The 18,075-nt window shown below is 39.6% G+C and overlaps 1 protein-coding gene and 1 long non-coding RNA gene across 3 annotated transcripts in view; one reads left to right on the top strand and one right to left on the bottom strand.

Moving 5' to 3' along the window:
- The window catches only part of LOC115495084 (uncharacterized), a 161,297-nt gene extending 160,815 nt beyond the window's left edge, over window positions 1-482 (bottom strand). The window contains exon 1 of the mRNA XM_072928814.1: window positions 417-482. The gene's annotated coding sequence lies outside the window, so the exon portion shown is untranslated. The remainder of the gene's footprint in view (window positions 1-416) is intronic.
- Window positions 483-8,245: 7,763 nt separating this feature from the next.
- LOC140684012 (uncharacterized) overlaps window positions 8,246-18,075 on the top strand; it is a 37,248-nt gene continuing 27,418 nt past the window's right edge. The window contains exon 1 of one of the 2 annotated variants that reach the window (XR_012055814.1): window positions 8,246-8,510. This is a non-coding gene — a long non-coding RNA (uncharacterized lncRNA). The remainder of the gene's footprint in view (window positions 8,511-18,075) is intronic. The other variant, XR_012055813.1, reaches the window with a different exon arrangement.

Here is an 18,075-nt window from a genome sequence, read left to right as displayed (position 1 = left end):
AGCCATGGGGCTGCTGCTTTTTTCATCAAATTTCATTCCTCAGTAATAATTTTAATAGCTACTTAAAACCCACACCACTTCTCAAGGCAATGTTGGGGGTCTGATAAAACCAAAATCATGACTTGTTTTCTTCTATGAGAGAACAAATTTTTAGTAATAGCTGTTTCTTTTATTAGCACCCTGCTGGTTAGTTTATAGAGTATATAAGATAAGGGAAACAATTATCCCTCACACATCAGGTCGACAAACGGGGTTAACCCTCAGCTGCCTGAAAGCGCTCAGCAAGGTCTTTTTTCCAGCCTCAGGGGCTGTCAGATATACATGTATGCATACGCATGCAGCGTGTGTAGATATATACACCTATTAAAAAAACCATATATACATAAATCCGCAAGCAGAAGGAAATGATCTCGTACCTCACCCAGTGGCACAACCAAAAGCAAAGCAGCCGCAAGGGCAGGCGGCGCGGACCGGCCGTGAACAGCCCCTCAGAGCGCTGCTCTACTTAAAAACCCAAAAAACTTGAGTTTCCGGATGGATGGATGGATGGGTGGACGGATGGGTGGGTGGAAACTCTTCCCAGGAAAGGCCCCCAGCCTGCCGGGAGAGCGGCCGCGCCTCTGGCAGCCCTGAGGAGCGGGCACCGACCCGCCGGGAGAGCGCCGCGCCCCTACAGCACACCAGCCCTGAGGGAAGGGGCTAAGAAACCTCCCACAGTGTGGGAGCGGCGTTCCCTCACAGCTGCCCGCCCGCAGCAATCCCCAACAGAGCGGGGAGAAACTTCACCGCCCCTCCCCAGCGCTGTGAGGGCTCTGCGGGCGGCTGTGAGGGGCGGGAAAAGGGCGGGAAGCCGGGAGGGGCAGGGGCCGCTCCCGCCTCAGCCTCGCCCCGGGGCCGGCGGAGCCTTCCGGGGTCTGCTCGCCCGGCCGCCTCTAGCGAGGTCATTTTTAGCCATCGCTCTTTGTGCGTTTTGTTTTTGATTGTTTTTGTTTAGTTGTTTGGTGGTTTTTGTTGGTTTGTTTTGTTTTGTTTTGGCCCCAAAAACCCCCTCAGAGCCCTGCGGGGGAGCCGGGTCCCTCTCCTGACGGCGCTGCCAAGGTGAACCAGCCCTTCCCTGAGGAGCCTCCCTCAGCCCCCAAGCCAGAATAAAAAACCCTCAGAAAGCCCCATTTAACACAGAAAACGGAACAGACTTTTCAGTGCTCCTAGAATATTTAAGGAGAATCTTTTCTTATGTTACTCAAATGGTAGAAGGCAGATCAGCACAAAAAAAATGGTTTAGAACCGGGCTGGTATCACTGGAGTCTCAGTCTAAACAAGTTCTGAGAAAATATCAAGAGAGTGATAACAAAGACTTGCATTGCTTGTGCAAAGTTCACTAGAAAAAATGTGAATGCATTTCTTTGTCATAGATAATTGCTGAAATGGGACAGAGTAATACCATAGCAGCACTGAACCTTGCAAAGGAAAATAATTGATTTATACAATATGTGCAGGTGTTTATTCTAAGGTGGTTTTTTTAATATATAAAGGAAGTTATATTTACAAAATATATGTATTTAATGTCAGTGTGGCACTGCATTTTTAAATGTTATTTAAAAAATCTGAAGAAACAGGGAAAAGCAGGAACTGACAATGTGCTTTAAATCTAACATAGCATCTCCAACATCTAATGTGTAAAACCAAAGTTGTGTCTTATGCAATATTTGCTTTCCTAAGTAATTTAACCAGTACATTTTTAAATGTGCCATCTATTATCTATCTCCTGCATGTTTAATGACTGCTATATAGTTAGAAGTCTGGAGGATTCCATGGAATTTCTTATATGTGGCTTACAAATCTTCTTAAACCACAATTGTTCCCATTTTCAGTCTGAACCTGCAGCAGTCTGTGGAACTCTAATGGCAAATTTTCTTTGTTGCAGTCTCACAGTATCTCATCTTTAATGAAAGACAAGGAATTGTTTTCCTTGTTCCATTTTCCTCTGATAGTGTTGTAGGCACATCCTTTTTACTTCAGTCTGGCTGCTTTTCACATATTTAAAAATCCGCTCTTGCTTTTGATTGCTTGTCAAATATCTCTGTTAGTATTTCACCCATTATATGCTGCATTTGTGCTTTTTCCCAATTCAGACAAATTAACTTTACTTTTTAAATGCATAGTTTTATCCATGATTATTGCCAGCCAGATGTCATTTCCTGACCTATGCATTCCCCAGCACCTGTTGGATTTCCCGGGTAGTAATAAAAGCAATATCTCAGTATATAGAATTCATACTCATTTCTAGTAGCTGAGGCATTAATGATAGGTGGAGCAGATTCTTTTACCCCAAGCTCTTGTTCTAATTCCAAGTAAATTTACGCTGCTCTTTTTGGTGCTGTCTCTTCAGCTCTGCGCTGAGCTCCTGGTCCAGATTCAGGAGAAGGAGCTGCAGTGCCACTCTGACAGGTCCTTGTGTCTAACAGCAGATACAAAGAAGCTTTTAGTAACTCTGAAGCTTTCCTGTCGTTCAGGGTATTGTTTTTTCCTTGTATGTGTCACAAACATGAGAAACACAGCTGGAAATATCATTGTAGGAGCATGGGAAGCTTCCACCCAGCCATTTAAACAGGTCAGTTTTACTCTGTGCTGGTGTAACTGTGAGCTGTGTTCTCTTGGCATTCCCAATGAGCACAGAACAGATGGGAAGGCTGCTAGTTTAAAGCAAAAAGCCTATTTTAAGAAGTGTGTAGTAATTCCTCACTCCTAAAGAAGTTTACTGTGGTCTATGAGTGTGTGTGGGGAAAAAAAGGGTTTGGGTTGGTTTGGTTTTCTTTTAAATTTGCTTGTGTGTTGCTAACCTAAAAGTCTAAACAACTCCAGTATGTTTCCAAAGGTTCTTGCTAGATTAGAACAGTTTCCAGAGAAGAATTTGTCTCATCTAGAGTATGATTTTCATATATTGTAGAGGGAAGATCTTAGGAAATTTATAATACTCTCTCTGGTTCTGAACAACTTTATACTGATGACTGGGTTTAATACTCTGCTTTTCATTCACAAAAACAAAAACCTGGGTCAAAATTAATGTATTACAAAGTAGGTCTACCTCTGCTTATCAGTTCTGTCAAAAACCTTATTATGTACTAACAGATAAGTAATGTCCTTTTGAAATCCTGTCCATGAATTCCATGTTGGAATGCCCAGGTTCAGGAAAGGCTTTTTGGGAAGCCTTAGTGAGATAGTTCTGTGTGCAGGCTTTACCTGTAAGCGTTCCATCCCTACAGTGTTACCTGTGCAGATGAGCAGCGGCACTGCAGGTGAGCCTGCTGAGCACATTTCCTAAGCACAGGAACCACAGCAGTCAATCACGTAGCAGATTTTTCACTTGCACATTTGCAATTGTTCCTTCAATGATGCTGTGTTCAGTCTGTGCAAGCCAGCAGCAGCTGGAGTAGGATTTGTGACATTCTGGTTTTGCTCTTGGCGTGTTTCACTGACCTGTGGTTATCCTGGTTACTCCTGTAGAGAAGGAGCTTTACAGCTTGGAAAACACTTTGTGGCTTCCCTTCTCATAAATGTGGCGAAAGGGCAGGAGTGTGGACATGGGGTGCCAGAAGGAGGAGAAGGAGAGAAACAGGAGTGGAACAAACAGCAGGCTGCCTTTAGCTGTGGAAGGCCGGGAAGGCTGCTGGAGCAGGGCAGCCACACGTGGTGAAAGGTTTTCTCTGCAGCCTGAGCACCGAGGCCACCATCACACAGACAATGGCTAAGGACTGCTGGCTTTGATTGTGTAAATGCCAAAGTGTTGGATTGATTCATCGGCCTGAAAGTGGCAGCTTGTGGAATATTGGGCCATCCTCTGAAGGAGAAAAATGAACCTGGCATAAAACTGGCAGTGCAAGGGTGATTCTCCATTCATTAAAGAGTGTGTAATGTGAAAGGTTTAAAATTGCTTGTTCCTGAGTTAGTGGAGTTTCTCTGAGGCAGTATTCTCACACATGTTCTCTGGTGCTTTTTGGTATAAATGCAATTATTCTCTAGCACAGCATTCAGTTGGACTGCAGGTTTTAGTATTGCTTGGGTCATCTGAGCTGTGAGAATTTATTTCTGGGCTGGAGTAGATCTGCTGGAATTGACATCTTTGAAAAGGTTGGCTACTTGAAATTCAGTTTTGCCTGGGTGATCCTGCCATTTTCCAGAGATAAGGAAAGTGTGACATTAAAAATTTTAACATTTTGTTACAGAGTATTTATTATGAAATGACACCAAGAATTCTATATTTCAACAAATTATTACTGGGAATGCATTTTGCTTTTGAGTTCATGGGATGATGTTTAATTTAATATTCATTCAGAAGTACTCAGTGCCATTTACCATGACAACCAAGAATAATGAATAATATATTTATATCATCCATTAATAACCATCCAGCCCGTTAAAAGTTTCATCCTAATACATTCTGGAAATCTGCAAATTATTTATACAAAACCCTGAATGAATATAAAATTGAAATGCTTAAGAATTTAAATGATGCAATTAAAGGCTATTGCATGTAACTGAAAGTTATTTTCTTCTAACATTTACTTATCAATCTTAATTTCAGTACCAGCATTTAGAAACAGCATCAGTTCTTATAGCTTCTCAAAATATTGGAATTTTGAGCAAAGACTGTGTTCTTTTTCCTTTGCATTATTTCCAGACATGAATTGGAAATCTTTATATAAACAAAAGTGGTCTTTTTAAAGACAAATTACAATGCTCATCAGAATCAGGAGGGTGAGGTCAGAGGTTTCAATCCTTGTTCTTTAAAAAACCCAATGGATCCAGCCATGAGAACTGGTCTCAATCTGTAATTCACAGCTACCTAAAATTCCTGATTAAACTCTGTAGTGCTGGCAAATCCATACACAGCTGGTACTAATAAGTAAGATTTGCTGGCCAGGCTGCCTGAGAAGTTCATATGTACATAAATATCTTTATCATTATCACAGTTAATTGCCTAACAATAGCCATTGAAGAATAGTTTTTGCAAAAAGTAGCTTAGACTGTAAAATACTGAATAAATCAGGGGTCATGCAAACTGTATCCCAGTTAGAAACCAGCACCATGGTGCAGAACAGCAAAGCTGTTGAGTGTGTGCATCAGGTCTGCAGTGAAATCTTCAGGCAGGTCAATTGCTTTGAAAATGAAAAATATTTGTGATTTGAGGGAAGAGCCAATTTTAACACAAATAGAGAGGGAATAGGATCCTAAGGAAAAATACCTTGAAGTGTCAGGACATCTTTGATTTGCTTATTTCTTTTTGCTTCACTAATATTAATGTTTTTGCATTAGCTCAGTCATTTTGACCAAGGCCAAATTACTGCATTTAGGTAGTTCTTTTTTGATACTATAAAACCTGAGAAATACAAAACTTCAGGAATATGTTTTTTATCAGAAGTTCTACTTTCTGTGTACCATTTAAATCAGCAATTAAGGGGAGTGAGACAGTTTTAAAATCTCTTCCTAGTGTGATGGAAGCTCAGGAAGCTGAAGAATGTTACCTCACTGCTGGCACATCAACCTGGAAATCAAGGTTTTGAGACAAAACAAGGAAAACAGAAAATAAAAGCCCAGGTGAAGATAAACTGTGGATAGGCAGGGCTGAAATATTTTTGCTAGAAAAGTTTGAAAATAATTTTGTTTAAATAATCTGGTTTAAAGACTAGAGAGAATGTTTTCTTGAGGGTGAAATTATTGAAACAATAATTTTGAGAAACAACTTGTGAAGGATATCCATCTGATAGAGAATAGATATTTTCTGCATTGTTTTCCTTCTCTTTTAATGAACAACAGTAAAATAAATGTATTGCAGTAGTAAGTTATCAGATTTGGCTGTTTTCAAGCCAAATTTAATATAAAAAGAATGTGGGGGAAAAGTAATAAGAAAGTGAAGCAGTTTTTTTTTTTTTTATTCTGTGGTTTTCATCAAATAATGCTTATTCTGATGTTGCATTACCTGGTCATACATTTTAGGGCAAAACACATTAATTATTTCTCATATATCCTTAAATAAAACCAGTCCAAGTCTCTCAGTACAAACCCTCCTGCTTTAAATTCTGAGAACCTGAGTGTTGTTTGCAGTTTTGCAGTAATACAGGTTTTTTGGAATCTGTGATTAAATCCTTACATTAGGTTATATGTATCAGAGAAACTCTAGCATTTGCTGCGCTGTTGCTGTTCCCAGGGGAGTTTCTCTTTCCCTGTCAGTGAGCAGAGGGCAGTGCAGGCACCTTTGGAAGGGGAAGCCCTTCCCTGCCAGGCGGGTGCCGGCCGGGCGCTGAACGCAGCATCGGGCTGGACCCAAAGGGGATCCCTGTGCCGGCTCCATCTCACCAGAGCTCTGCAATCCCTTCAGGAGCACAGGAATGAACATTCACCTTCCTGCCCCTTGTCCCCCACCACCGAGGCTTTCTGGGTGCAGGGCCTTAGCCTCGGATCAGTTTATTGATCTGTCAGTGCAGGATTTAACTTGCTGCAGGGGCACCATAAATACCATATTGCACAAGTCCTGCCATATCAATATTCATTTATTTTTATTGATTAGTTGCCACTTCTAAATTCTGGGTACTGAATTAATGGATGCTGAATAAGTACTTCGATTAATGAATTTAAAATTGGCTTTAGCATCCTGCACTAACTACAGACATTTTTTCTATTACAAAGCTAATTATTTTTTTTATGATGCACAATTACTTTCATTATTTGACTTATCCTTGGCACCTCACTGGAAGCCACAGAGTAACGAAACAGAAGCTATTTATAAATGTTCATAATTTGCAGTATCACACAAAAGTATCCTTACTCTAAATCCATATTTAAACACTAGAATTAATAGGTGAATTTGACCAAATGACTGCATCTCAGAAGGTAAAATTTTTGAAGATTAATTTGAGGTGCTGCCTCTTTATTCACTGTTTTGGCACATTCTGGATGTGTTTTATTCATGCAGTTATTAGTTTTTAGAGGCGCTACAGCACAAGGCAGGTGAATACATTCATGGATATGTGTTCTGATACACAGTCCAGGTGTCATAGTGGTGGTGTCCACCCTATTTCCTTTGTTGCAAAAACAATTCCATCCGTATTTATTTGACATTTGATTTTATTGAACCATATATTTTGAAAGATATGTATTTTCCTTTCTTCTTTGGTAAGTATGAGGTGGGCCCATTTTTTCTTTTTTCTGAGCCTTCTCCACACAATAAAAAACCCCCTGGTGGAGGTGACCATTGCTGTAGATGGTTTAGAGCCTGAGCACCAACATTGTGAGAGTCACTAGGAATGTGTGTAGGAAGCAACTCAGCACAAGGGAGAACAAGATACTTTTAAGGCAGAGAATTCTCAGATATGTTTGGCAAACTACTTTGTTAGAGCTGCTTGGAAAACGTGACACACAGTGGTGACTTCCCAGAGCTGAGGAATGCAATCAGTGCAGGAGACCAGCGGGGACACGGCAGGAGAGGAGGACTCCAGACTGTCAAGCACTCAGACTGTGAGGGTATAAAAAGCCAGGGATTCCTTTGTTTGGGATTCCTCATTCCAGGCACCAAAGTGGAGCTGTATTTCTCTTATTGCACCATGAATGAAGTATTTTAAGGGTTGTGAGCTCTGAGACTGCAGTGGGGATCCTGGGGTCGAGCCGATGAGGAGACCTGGTCTGGCTGTGAGTGTGGAGGGCCCAGGTGTGAAAGGGCCTCAGTCCCAGGTGCAAGAGTGACTCCAGGATGTCCAGACAGGCCAGGTTCCTTAACAACTGCATTTCACAGCTCTCAAGGTTTTCATTAATTTTTATTTGACAAATAGCCAAGGTAAGGTATCTTTATCCATGGCAGTACTTGTTCATGTCCTACATTCTATTGACTAATCCAAAGCTATTGGTCTTTTAATCATGTAACAAAAATGCACAGAATCATTTTGAGAGAGAACCCAGGAGCTTGAAGGTGTGTTAATTTATCAGGTGTGTTGGGCTGAAGTTCTGTAGGGTTTGTGATAAGGAATTATCATGAGAGATTCTTTTACACAAAGAAATCAAGCCATCACACCTAATCTTGATGAGTTTATTTAGATATGAATCTATAGAAGACATCAAAGAGTATGGCTTGTATGTGTATTTATAGTATTACAGTCCATTGTAGTGAACATTTTTCCAGTGGGAAATAAACTTAGCTTTAAAGTAAAAAAAAAAAAAAAAAAAAAAAGCTTAGATTGTTCCTACCTATTTATTTACATTTTTGTACTTAAAACATTTAACTATCTTTTGTTATATTTTTGATAGTCTTATATTCTTGGGTTTTTTTCTATTTTCACTTACCTGACAGTACAAATGACATATGTTTCACTCCTCATGGACAGACAAATTTATGTCCAATTTAATCATGCATTTCTAGACTTCCCTGTTAAACAGGAATACTGAAATCTGTGTTTTTTTCCTTCTCAGGAAGCTGTTCGACTGTACTGCCGTGCTGTATGGAATGCCTTCAGCTTGTTTATGTAAGTAGCACAGGCATGGGCTACTTTCAGTGAGTGTGGAGCTCATGCTGGCTCTTCTTGGTTTGAACACAAAGGTGTGATGGCAAAACCAGACCCTGCTATGGGCAACTGTCCTTAGGCAGAATTAAACTCATAAAATGGAAGGACAAAGGCCCATTTTGGAGACTGATGAATCATGAATGTCGTAGTTTAGGAGGGACCCAACAAGACCCAGGCATGTGAACTGGATTAACAAATAGAAATTATGAGTTTTGGGAAAACTTGTGAAACATTTTCCTTTCTGAACACCAGCATTTCACTTTTGCTTAGATCAGTTTCCACCAGCTGCTCTTCCAGGAGCTGATTTTCCATGCCAGTCAAATATCCATGGAGGAGCACAGGCTGAATGTGCTCCTGTCACATGACCAATGTAGTGGCACAGCAAATGACACCAAATCAAATGGAATGGTGTCATACTGGCAGATAAAGCAAATCCTATCTTACAGTTTCTCCCCAAAGAGAAAATCTCCCAGACTCTCCTGGTCAGGGTAAGCCACTTCATATCAGACAAGAATATGATCTTTTGACTTCTCAAGTATCTCAGTCATATGAGCGTTTGTGACACCCACTCTTAGCTACATCATTGATGCCTTGGTACATGGCATGCTGCATTGTAGTGTAATGTGATGGGTACAGCCTGATCTGCAGAGCTCCCAGTGACAACTGGCTTGGGGAATGGGTGAAAAAGAGAATTTCTTTGATGTTATTGTCAAAGAAAGAGTCTTTTCTGTAAGAACAACTGGTTTAAAGGATTATCAAGAACAGGAGAGGATGTGCTGTTACATTAGATACAGGTCAAGAGTTGAGGAGTTTTAAAAATAATTAACAATGATGGAGAAGTATTTGACTGACAGTCTGTGTATAAGGGTGTGTTCTGCTGGGAGCTTATAAATCCAATTCTGGATTGGTTTGCAGGTGTAACTCAGGCAGCTGGGGCAGAAAGATGGAGCTGTTCTTGCAGCAGTTTTGCAAAACACAAATCCTCACCAGCTTCTGCTTCAAGGAGAGCCTACCTGGATCCCATTCCCTCACACACAAACCCAGTGTTGTTCTGGCAACCTGCCTGTTAGGGACCAGGGCATTCTAATTCTTTCCCAGACACACACTCCGCTTTCAGCGGCCTTTATTCCTAAATCTTGGCCTGTTCCAGGGAGAAAACTCAAGATTCCCTTCTAAATATCTGTTTGAATGTGTACCTCAAGAAAAAAATCAACAAACCCCAATCATAAAAAGATTAATGAAACCTTTCTAAATTTTATCATATCCATGTCTTTCACTGAGAAAGTTCATGTATTTATTGCTGATATAGAATGTACAGACTCAAGCTTTTATTTTGAAGTCTGTAATTTGCCTGTTCAATAACAGAAGTATTTCATTATCTTATGCCAGAATTACCCTGTTTATAAAGTAGTGTTACAGATGCTGCTTACTTTGTAAAATGCTTTCAGATCTCTGGTTTGTATTGCTGTCTGCAAACCTACTTATATTAATCAAAATCCCAATCATATTACCAGTAATTTAAAAATTTGGGTTTAATTCTTTCATTAAGGTCAGTTGTCTGTCAGTCTGCAGATACCACCATAGGCAGTGATGTGTCTCAGAAGCTCCTATGTCTCTTCCCAGCTGCAGCTGCATGTTGTGGTGCTCCTTCTCCCTCCTGTTCCTCAGAAAACTTCCTTCCTATTTCAGTGAGTCAGACAACTGTTTCCAAAACAATCTTTGGATGATGGCTCTGTTAGCAGTTAAGTGAAAAGAGAAATCTGCTGTGCAAAGCTTCTTTGTTTATTACTTTTGCTGACTGGCTGGAAGTGAGGTCACAGTAAGCTCGGAGGGCTTGATATAAATGAAATAATTTAACCAGAAAATACATCTTCAGAAAGATGACTCTGCAAAATGACACACTTACCAATCTCACATTCATGCCTTTAAATAGTTGTCATTAAAATGTGATTAGATATAAATGAGAATGTATATGGTTTCTAGATTTATGCAACTCAAGCATATTACTACTGTAATTTTGCATGAAAATGCATCAAGGTATTCTCTGCCAGCATCAAAGTTAATGAATGAAAACAAATTTCAATTCCTAGGGCCATCACAAGTTCACAGATATTGGGAAGTGTCCCAGTGGCACAGAGCCATGAGACAGTGCCATTCCCTTACTGCTGCTGTCACAAGGAGGGGCGGCTGCTCAGCCCCGTGCCCTTTGCTCTGGCTCACTGATTGCTGTGGCTGGGGATGCATTTACATGAGCAAAAGCAGCAGTCTCTCTTTGAAAGTTTAAGGGCCATAGATTATCAAATATTGTTTATATTGGCTAATTGAACTGTAAAATAAAATATGGATGATATCTTCAATTCCTGTGCCAGGAATCAAAAGTAGAAGTTCAAAAACTCTTGGATTTTAGCATATGGTGCTATACATCCCAGTAAAGAGTGTGTAGGAAGGTGGATACCTGTTCACACACATTTTCAAAAGCAGAAATGACTAACTTTCAGGCTGGAGATCAGAAGTCAAAATTTGCTTTTCTAATGGACTGTGCAGAGTAGCAATATATTTGTGCAGATCTACAGAAACCTGTTCTGAAGAAATAAAAATGGCATCTTAAGTGTCTAAAAGTCAACAAAGAAAAACTGCTGTCCTGTTCCTCTCTGAACAAGGGCTGAGCTGGTTTGCTGCTCTTTTATCCAAGAGTAACAACTTCCAGACCAATGCTAATGTTTTATTTGTTATTTACCAGTGCCAAGCATGAGCCTCCTTCTCTTTCACTGCTTGAAGTATATATGCCTTCACTGCTCCGTTTCTCGTGATTTCTGCTTTTCCACTGAAGCTTGATCTCTTTAACAAGACCTGTATGGGCTAATTTGTAGTAAAAAAGTATGGATTTTTTCAAGTATCTACTTGTTTTCTGACTTGTACCTATTGCACTGAGCTGTGTTTGTAAATGTGAAGCTGAAACATTAGCAAATATTGCAATATTGTAAATTTTTGATTGCTATTCAAAATTATTATTAATAGAGTCCTATTCATGGATGACTAAGCAAAAAAAATGAAATGCAATTGGAAAAAAAAATGGCCAAGAAGGAGCAAAGTCTTGCTGGCCTCTGCTTTAAAATAATAGTGATGTGAGTGGTGGCCTCAGGCAGATAATGACATGTGGAGTGATGGGAGCTGACCACTGGAAATAATTATGAAAATGGATATGTTGATAGCATAATGCTATAAAGCACCAGCTTCATCTGTGGCTTTTTAGAATGCAGGAAACTTTGGAATATTGACACATTCTAAGACACATGCTTGGAATGGCTGGAAGGGATCTGATTCAAAAAGGGGGAGATATAAAGCTTAAAATAAGAGGCAGATTAAACTGCTGGTGAAGTTATCCTTTTAACTGAGCTGACTTTTATTAAACTGAATTACTGTAAACTGTCTGGTGCATAAAAGTAAAGCAAAAATGTAATTGAAACTACATTTTGTAGCATAACATCTTTTATTTCAATTTAAGTAAAGGACAGTTTAAACAGTAGAAGTGGAGTTTTTGAGAGGAGGGGTTTTGCTTTAACATAAGTTTCAAGACTAGAATGTCAGTGGTGAACAGTTTGAGAAAAGCAAACATCTTTGAAGCTATCTCTTATGATTTTTTGTTTCTCCTTGTAAAGAAGAAACAAAATAGAGAATGTCACTAAGGTTCCTTTGAAATGCTCTAGCAAGATTTTATCTGCACATGTTGATAACTGCATAGCGAAAGTACTTTCTTTTTTCTTACTAGGAAGTGGGTGAGAGAAATAGTTTGAAATTTTCAGTTGCAAGATGATGTTCATGGTAGTAATGGCTATAAGTTGTCCTAGTCTTTTTAAAAAATGTTTCTTTGACAAACCTTGTCCAAATCAGGGAAAAAAGTAGCTAACAATAATCTCAATTTATGAAAATATTTTTAAAAGGCCACTAGAACATTAATCAAAGTTTATAGGTATTCACTCTCAACCTACCATTGCTCTTTTTCATTTTTCCAATAATAATAATTTAATAATAAATATTTTTTTTTCCATCTTCCTGCTTATAGCTGTACATATGGCACCATAGCTGTGCTTCTTCATTTATGGCCATAACAGACACCCAGGCAAGTTGTGCAGTACCTTATTCTAAATGATATGTTAACCTGGCCAAAAAAATAAAATCATTAACACCGTGCACACCATCTGAGTGAAAAGAGCACAGCTATGGATTTGCTAGGTAATGCAGATTGGTATAAGGTTAAGAAACAAGCCACCACTACAATCTTACAATTGTTATGAAAGTGTTATTATTTTTTTAAAAAAAATTGTCTGCTCATTTTTTTAAGATGTAGTTAGATTACAAGAGTCAGAGGCATGCTAACTTTTCATGTGCAGGAAGAGATGAAAATAGTTTTAAAAGCAGTATTTGTATTTTATTTCATTAGCTTTCTTTTACTTACTGATATTCAGGCTTGGTGCCTACTCATGCTAACCCACACACCACCACCAAAATCCACCACACATTCCCTAGCACTGTGAGCTCCAAGGAAAGCACTGCAGGAGTTCATCAATGGAATGAGCAGCTGTCTGAAGGCTGTACACACCTGCACAAGGAACTGGTGTTTAGCAATTATCCCACCATTCTTACTGTCTCCTGCTTGCCACAGATTCTTGCCTTTATTCTGGCTGTCAAAGCTGCAGGAGGAACATTGGTTCCAGAGAGAAATTTGTGCTTCCTGGGTTCTTGGCAGCAGGCAGAGAATTCTGTCATTGCTGGGAGCTCAGACATCAGCACAACAGAGGCACTGATCTCCTGTCCTGTGATCCAGTGACAGGGATATCAGCAGTCAAAATATAATCACAGTTGTGTTGTTTGGTAAGAAGGATTCTCTTTTACCAGTGTTTCCATCCAGAGGTTTATAAGGCATGGTGCTTGTTTTGGAATTTGCTCATGTTCCACTTTCTCTGGCAGTTAAAATGTACACAATTAGTGATGGAAGTAGAACAATCAAGGTTGTGTAAAGGCCTGGCCTGCTCAGATTCTTCTTGGAGCAAGAGAAAAGAGATGTGGGAGGGGAATCAGGTAAAGAAGGCAATAATTTTATCACTTACAGTGTACATCAAAATTCTTGTTTCTTTAAAGAAATAAGCTGTCACTGTAACTTTGGTGGATAGTGCCCAAAAGGAGGATGAAATTCAGGCATTTTTTCATACACTTGTGGCATAATGAGTGGCTGTACTTCTGGCAGGGTATCACAGTATATAAAGTAAGTTCAGGCTACCTGTAATCTTTATATCACAAATGATCTAGCAGGGGCCATAAATCCTGTAAATTTGAGGTTGCCTAAAATAGAGAGCAAAATGATCAGTCACTCTCATAACCTGTTCTAGCCTGGGTAATCACAAGGAAGAGTTGTGACAGGAACTAAAGGAAAATATGGTTCATTGACTCTTTTATAAATTGATAAACTCTTGCAGCTTTAAAGGAATGACCCTTTCAAAGCAAAATAATCAAATCCATCTCTTGTCTGGTTGGGGAGACTTATAATTGTAAGCTGATGATTTTTTAGCAATGCTGTCAGTCTGCTTTTCAGATCAATGCCAATGAAATATTTTGTTTACGATTTAACCTCCAGTTCCCCTGGAATTTGTGAGTTTTAATACTAGAAGTAGTTATGTCTGACTCCATCGATCCACTGGTAAATTAAATGGCACACAAAAGCAACCTTATTATTTTGTCAAAATGCTCTCAATAGGAAGCAAAACTCTTTATTAAAACAGGATGTGTTGCACTGAAATGAAAGGAAAGTTTAATTTCAAGAATGGTCTTATAAAAAACAGAGAAAGACCTTCCCACTGCTAGATTTATTTGATGGGAATAGTACAAAGGTTATAAAACTGAAATTGTATATTGAATTTCTTTTCCCTGGAATAAAGACAAAGGACCCAAAAAAGGTGTAAAAGCTACCTAAAATGCACCTATGATAAATTTGTTCAAGCAATGTATTTTCTTTTTTTCCTTCAAGTAGTTAATGAATAACTTTTCTATTTGAAATTCTAGGGTTTATGTAGTTCTGTTTCATGCCAAATCCCCTATTGATCTCTGAAATATGTTGTGTAAACATACATTGTGTGTAGGTTATATATTGACAAGTGACATGACTGTGGTACAAGAGCACAAGGAACACTTGAATAAAAAGCTTCATAAGAAAGGGAAGGGTGGTCTGTTAAATCAGGAACAATCTTTAGGGGCTTTTTCCAGTGATGAGTAAGGTAATGTTTCAGCCATGTTCCAGCCCATGGAATCATTTACTTCAGAGAAGAGCTTTAAGATTATCAATTTTAAATTATCAAGTGTGTTGACCCTTCACTGCCAAGCCCACAACCAAACCATGTCCCCAAGTGCCACATCTAGGTGGCTTTTAAATAATTCATTAGGAGAGTAGACTCCTAGATAATGACAGCCACATAAATGTTTATTCCTATGTGGCATAATAATTCCATAAAAGACCAAGTAGTTGATAATGATAATAACTTTTTAAAAAAACCCAAACCTGTACATAATAATAAATCATGATTTAAATTTTTTTTCTTGATCACACCAACCTGAAGAACTTGCATCACTACCAGCCTCTTAACAAATTTCCAGAGATTAAGATTTGTGCAGTTTACAAAAGCCAGTGGTTATAGTTTATCCATCTGTAAATACCTCTTTAAGATGCTTTTGGCTATTTAGTCTTGAGGCAACATGAAAAAAATGGTATCTTTATGATTAAATTCTACTTGCTACAAATAGGGCATCAGGATTCCTTTGAAAGGCAATCATCTGCCTTGGTATGCTCCCATCTGTCTCAGGGAGCAATATTATTGTCCAATAAGTAAAAGCACCACAACATAATTAACATGTTTGTAAATCCTACATTTTAGACTCTTTTAACTATTAATGTTATGTTTTTCAAAGCAATTTTTTTCAATGTTTCCTCAAATGCATTGCTGTGCTGAAGCCCTGGGTGGAAGTGAGGCTCCATATCCATGCAGGATTAGATGGGCTGTGACTGAGGAGCTTTGTCCCACTGCTCCAGCTGTTCCTGCAGGTTTGGTGCTGCCCCAGTGGCAAAGCCTTGTCTCCACAGCCTGGGAGAAGCATCAGTGCTCCAGGAATTTTCAGCCACTCCATTACCTGGAAACCCAGGATGAAAATGCTACAGTAATGTTCTTTAAATTGAAGCTATTCAGCATTTCAGCATTCTGGGAGCAGAATTTGAAATGTCTCTTTGAGAAGACATTTCTGAAGGCAGCCATACACCTCGTGGTGATCTGGTGGAAAATCTGTGCAGGTTGGGTAAGTTGCAAAGGCTCTCAGGTGAAATATGTGTCTGCATGGTAACACAAATGTAGATTTTTACTCATTTCTCTCTTGGTCTAGATCTGCTAAAAGTTGCCATTTAAAATGTTCCTATTAACTGAGGGCAGGTAGAGATCTGTTTCCAAACCACAAAACACATAATGAAACAGTCCCTGCTGCTTCATTGCCATTCTTGTCACAGGTACTGCTGCTATTGGCAGACAACCTGACAAGAACACCAGTGTCACTGAGCAGGCAGGTTGCTCCCAAAATCTGTAATTCTGGGCAGTTTATCCCAAAATGACCACATTCTAATCCACACTCTTTCATTTGAAGCCACAGTCTTGAAGGTCCATGAACTTTTGTCTTTCTTCTTTTTTGCAAGAAAGGAACTGTGCTTTGAGGTACACCAGCATTCAGATGGATTGGCTGGATAGAATATATTGTATTGTCCCATTGTCACAGAGCTCAAATTTCTGCCATTAACAAGTGTCAATGCCCCTCAGAGTGTCAGGGAGGTCTTTTACAATCTTCCTGACATGGACAGATTTTATTAGTGTCGCTGACGAATGAATTGCCTCTGCCTAGGGCTGCCATGGCCTCTGAACTCTGAGATACGAATTTTCTGTCATCGTAATGTAAAATATACAGGCATTGCTGAGAGAATCTGGAGGTTTTTGTATCAGAACATGCAAATTTTCATTTATTTTCACCCTCTGCAGTGAACCCTTTGTCTCCAGTGAGAGAAAGGGCAGAGGTGTTACAGAGTGGCACCTGAAAATAGCCAGCAGCCTGCTGGTGTCATTGGCTCTTAGCCACGCTCCAGCTCTGCCCAAGCCCACAGAGGCCACCACATCTGGCTGTATTTTTCTCCTGGGCTGCCTGTGTCTGTGAGCCATTACCTCCAGGACAGATCATAGGCACTCTTGAGTAACTCTCATCACCTGTGGAGAGCAGCTGAAAGGAGCTTTGCAAGGGAATGCTGGGGTAGAAACAATGGCACAAACACAGAGGCACTGGGGGAACACCCAGAGTAAATGTTCTGAAAGTTGCTATGGTGAGACAGTCCCATTTCACCAATGACCCTGTGAGGCTGAGCTAAGGTTTACTTGGCTTTCTTCACTCACTGGAAATATTCCTCTTCTCCAGTGCTCTGCAGATTTGATTGCTCATGATCATTACTGGCACATGACTGTCTGCTGAATTACAGTTCAGAGATAAACTCAAGACCTGTAACAGAAACTCATTTAGTCACTTTTGTGATCAGTATAATCTCCCTACCTCTTTAATAGAAACAAATTTATTGCTGTAGAGGTGTAGGTAGAATTTTTTTAAGAAGATGCCTGCTACCAAAATGAGATTGAAGTTGACATTTTGACTGTAGGTCCTTCTAGCTGAGGAACAGATTATTAAAACTCTTTTCATTATAAAAATTGCTTAGGTGTTTTATACTATGAAAAATAATATTTTGCAGAGGGTTGGGCAGTGTCTATTCAACAGGAGAGTTCACAGATTGATCTGTTCATTGGGATGCCAGTGAGCCAAATTGATTCTTAGCAAGTTCTGGTGTGCTTAGCACTGAATCTGACTTAACATGACAGTTCAGGTGGGATTGATACCCTTACAACAACTCCACTTGTTTTTCTTTCTCCTTCATTTAATTAAATAAGAGTTAATGAAATTACATTGTCTGTCTTTGCTGTGCAGACCCACAGCATAAGTATAAAGCTGTCTTTGATGTGCTATGAGCTTGTGATTTTAATCTAGCCAGATAAATTGCACAATATATTTTATGACAGTCACAGTAGCTGGGCTGCAGGAGTTGCTTGAGAAGCATAAATGAGCCATATGCCCAGGTATTTCATTAACAAACATCTTGCTCTGAACATGGATCTTGCTGAATCTGGCATCTCAGCTGTAATAACAATGTTCAAGTTGTTTGTAATGCTTAGAGGTGCATTTTCATTTTCAGCAGATAGAGTTACTGAGTCTTGGACAAATAAACCAGGTAAAGAAGCAGCTAAGTATGTTAAGAAGCAGCTCCTGTCTGCTGTAAATTAGTCTGGATTGGCTGACTTTCAGAGAGGAGGTTCCTGCCATCCCTGTCCATATGAAAATCAATGCACAGTGGCATGCTAGGAGCCCCATCAGCTTAGCTCAAAGGGTGGAACCCAGCATTCTGCCC

This window comes from Taeniopygia guttata, chromosome 4, assembly GCF_048771995.1.
Source record: "Taeniopygia guttata chromosome 4, bTaeGut7.mat, whole genome shotgun sequence".
NCBI classification, from domain to species: domain Eukaryota; kingdom Metazoa; phylum Chordata; class Aves; order Passeriformes; family Estrildidae; genus Taeniopygia; species Taeniopygia guttata.
This window is presented reverse-complemented; position numbering and strand designations above follow the sequence as displayed.